The sequence below is a fragment of the Tachyglossus aculeatus genome, chromosome 19 (genome assembly GCF_015852505.1).
Source record: "Tachyglossus aculeatus isolate mTacAcu1 chromosome 19, mTacAcu1.pri, whole genome shotgun sequence".
In the NCBI taxonomy this organism is placed as follows: domain Eukaryota; kingdom Metazoa; phylum Chordata; class Mammalia; order Monotremata; family Tachyglossidae; genus Tachyglossus; species Tachyglossus aculeatus.
This window is the reverse complement of record NC_052084.1, coordinates 30,801,137-30,805,429: the sequence shown is the minus strand read 5'-3', so window position 1 is coordinate 30,805,429 and position 4,293 is coordinate 30,801,137. Positions and strand designations below refer to the sequence as shown.

Below are 4,293 nucleotides of genomic sequence, written 5' to 3'. Positions count from 1 at the left end.
TTCTCTGAGGCTTCATTTTCTCATCTGTAAAAATGAGGATTCACTACCTGTTTGCTCTCCCCCTTAGATTGTGAACCCCATGTGGGACAGGGACTGAATCTGACCTGCTTATATTATGTCTCTTCCAGTGCATGGCCCAGAATGAGAACCTAACAACTACTATTGTTAAGTAGTATTAAGCTCACCTCCTCCAGGAGGCCTTCCCAGACTGAGCCCCTTCCTTCCTCTCCCCCTCGTTCCCCTCTCCATCCCCTCCATCTTACTTCCTTCCCTTCCCCACAGCACCTGTATATATATGTTTGTACATATTTATTTCTCTTTATTTATTTTACTTGTACGTATCTACTCTATTTTATTTTGTTAGTATCATCATCATCATCAATCGTATTTATTGAGCGCTTACTATGTGCAGAGCACTGTACTAAGCGCTTGGGAAGTACAAATTGGCAACATATAGAGACAGTCCCTGCCCAACAGTGGGCTCACAGTCTAAAAGTTAGTATGTTTGGTATTGTTCTCTGTCTCCCCCTTTTAGACTGTGAGCCCACTGTTGGGTAGGGACTGTCTCTATATGTTGCCAACTTGTACTTCCCAGGCACTTAGTACAGTGCTCTGCACAGAGTAAGCGCTCAATAAATATGATTGATTGATTGATTGATTAAGTAGTATTGGAGAAGCAGCATGGCTCAGTGGAAAGAGCCCAGGCTTTGGAGTCGGAGGTTATGGGTTCAAATCCCAGCTCCGCCAATTGTCAGCTGTGTGACTTTAGGCAAGTCACTTAACTTCTCTGGGCCTCAATTACCTCATCTGTAAAATGGGGATTAAGACTGCGAGCCCCCCATGGGACAATCTGATCACCTTGTAACCTCTCCAGCACTTGAAACAGTGCTTTGCACATAGTAAGCGCTTAATAAATGCCATCATTTTTATTATTATTATTACTATTATTGTTATCATTATTATCTTTATTAGGAAGGGTGTACTCCTGGAGCCACCTCTCAGGGCTGCACCTGGAGCGTTTCCAGTACTCTACCAGTTTCAACTGTGGGAGGGAGAGTCAAGCAGAGGCCTATCCATTCCATTCCTAGCTTGGGCAGTGGATAGCGTGTGGAAAGCAATCTGCTACAAGTCAAAACTCACCTGTGCTGGGCAGCAGCGGCTCGGGAGAGAGTCGAGGGTGGAGACTGAGGTTTACTGCGTGGAAGGAGGCAATGGTAAACTGCTTCTGTATTTTTACCAAGAAAACTCTATGGATACACTACCAGAATGACTGCAGAAGGAGGTGGGGCGTTCTGGGAGAGATGTGTCCATGCCATCGCTACGGGTCAGACATGACTCGACAGCATAAGACGTCAACTCCTGGAGCAGAGAGAAGAACAGGTCAAGCTACTCCCCTTGCCCACTGAGGCTTCCCAACTGGAAGGAAAGGTGTGTCCCCCGGGACTCCTGGGATCAGAAGGAACCCTTCCCCCTCCCGAGAGGAGCCAGCCTTATCGGCTGGAGGGTGAAGGAGACGCCTTCCACTGAGGTCATCTCAACCAGAGCTGGCAAAGGATCCAAATGTGGCTCAGTCAATAGGAGACCAAGAGCCAGCCTTGTCCCTAGGAGAGGGACTTTTGTGAGGAAAAAACAGGAGCCACCCACTTCTTGGCTTGCTCTATGTCTGGCCCTCACAGCCAGACTCCCCTTTTCTTCACCTCCCGACCCCCTCTCCAAATAGGTTGAGGACTTTCCTGACCCTCCTGACTCCTGTTCCCTGACTTCTGGCACTCCTTACAGCAGTTAAATCCAATCTGAGGCAGGTTATTATTCTCCCAATCCAGAGGAATAGGAAATCAGGCACAGAGAGGGTAAACACTTGTCTAGGGTCACACAGCAAACCAATCAATCAATCGTATTTATTGAGTGCTTACTGTGTGAAGAGCACTGTACTAAGCGCTTGGGAAGTACAAGTTGGCAACATAAATGCAAACCAATGCAAACTCAAAAAAAAATATGGTTTCTTAGAAAAAAATGCCTTTCTTTTGCAATTTGCAACATGAACCTGGAAGGCCTAAATCTTGGGAAAGCAGCATGGCCTAGTGGAACGAGCATGGGCCTGAGAGTCGGAGGACTTGGGTTGTAATCACGCTCTGCCATGTACCTGCTCTGTGATCTTGGGCAAGTCACTTAACTTCTCTGTGCCTGTTCCTTCATCTGTAAAATGGTGATTAAGACTGTGAGCACCATGTGAGGCACGGACTATGTCCTACCTGAGTAGCTTGGATCTATCCTTGCACTTAATACAGCGCCTGCCACACAGTACGTACTTCAATCAATTAATTGTAATTATTGAGTACTTACTATGTGCAGGGCACCGTACCAAGCACTTGGGAGAGTACAATATAACAAAGTTGATAGACACGTTCCCTCCCGACAATGAGATTAAATACCATAAAAATTACCAAATCTGATCTACAAACCTGCAGCTTTCCCTTCAGTCTTCTCTCTGAAGTCTGGGGGAAGAGAGAGGGAAGGGGGAGAGGGGAGCTGAGGGAAGGGAAGCATTACACAAATAAACAGAACAACATTAGGCAGCCTGCAGAGCCCTGCCTTAAGCTAAGCCCTTACCATGAGTGAAAGTAATTACAGACCCTTTGCAAAGGTTGTTAAGAAATGTGTAAACAGCAGAATAAACAACACCAGGTCAGGTCAGAGAAGGGACCAAGCACCAGGAGAGGCCCAGGATGGCTTGCCAAAGTGTGAAATTCCCCACAGGGAGAGGACATTTGGAAAAACAACTCGATCAAGTTTTAGCAACACAAATCATTTCCTAAGTGGTATATTTTATTTAGCATATGTGTGGCCTGAATTTAACAAGGGAAGCTTTTATCAATTGCCATTTTTATCATTTCCAGATATCTCAGGGTCTGAATTACTGGCAGCATTTACAGTGCGCTCATTTTTGGAGACTTTCCTATCTAAACACCCAGTGGGTGATGCTTTCTGTGTGGTACACAGTGATTGCCTCCACACAAGTTTCCTGTTGGCTGCGATCGGTCAGTGGAGTGGTTAAAACCTTATTCCTCACACAACCTTGGGCTGGGACCACATCTCCACAATAGATCACCAAGGCTTTTCCCCACCATTCTTATCCTATGGGGAATCCCAATAGTAGACAAAAGCAGGGATCCCCATTTTACAGTTGAGGAAACTGAGGTACAGAGAGGCTAAGTGATTTGTCTAAGGTCACACAGCAGGTTGGTGGCCGGGCATGGATAAGAACTCAGATCTCCATTCTCTCAGACCCCTGCTCTTTTCACTAGATGAGGATAGCTGATGTACTCTGAATCATGAGTTCTTTATTTCTGCAAGGAACTTCTTGTTGAACTTAAGTTTAATGCTGGGCCAGTTTAAAAGACTACAGTTTTATTAATTTTTATTCAGTTAACTTTCTATGAGGCAGGAAAAAAAAATAAGTAGATGACATGTTGCCAGTTGGTGGGAATTTTCTGGCTTGTTTACCCAGGTGACTCCTTTCAGCTTCATAGAGGTTGAGGTGATCATTTCAGCTGGGAAGATGGGGAAGGTGTTGGAGCAGATTTGTCCAAACTGCATCCCAAATGTGTCTCAGTGGGGCTCTCACCCTGCCCTACTCAAAAACAACAGCTCTGGGGCAGGCTGATGATATTTCTCTCCCTCCTGAACTTTCCACAAATTATAGCACTTTCATATGGCAAAACGGTTGGGGGCTGGAGACAAGCAAGAAAGACCCAAAAGGAAGAGTTTTGGTTTCTTTAGGGTTAAAAAGGGAGCCCTCCCATGTGCTTCTTACTCTTGTTGGATGCAGCTGAGCACAAAGGGAGAGGGGCAAACCATTTGGCTGCAGTTGTGGCAGGTGGGGGGAGGAGAAGAGAGGAGGAAGACAGATTAGTGCAAACAGGCTTTGCCCGCACAATGTGTTGCATGTGGCAAAGGGGAATTGAAACCCCTACTCAGAACTTCCAACATTCGTGGCCAGAGATTTTGGGGTGGGCTGTGGTCAGGGCCAAAGTGTGGTCACCTGCTGCTGGCTCCTCTGGGGAGGTCTCTTCCTCCCAAGAGGGCAGCTCCATGGGTGGCCTGCTGGAGAGGGAAGTTAAGGTTGGAGCTCTAGCTTAGAGGTGTGCCCTGCCCCAAACCCTGGGGATGAAAGTTTGGAAAAGTGGAAATTAGGAATGGGGCTGGTCTTGCTGAGGGGGTGATGGGAAACAAAAGAAACAGACTGTGGAAGGAAACAGCAATGGGGGAGAGAGCAGTCTGCAGAGCAGATGG

The 4,293-nt window shown here is 46.6% G+C and overlaps 1 non-coding gene across 1 annotated transcript; it reads left to right on the top strand.

The window, feature by feature from the left end:
* Positions 1 to 992: 992 nt before the first annotated feature.
* On the top strand, positions 993 to 1,130 carry LOC119941110. Its single transcript, XR_005455138.1, has one exon. It is a non-coding gene; the product is annotated as a small nucleolar RNA SNORA7 (small nucleolar RNA).
* Positions 1,131 to 4,293: the final 3,163 nt, after the last annotated feature.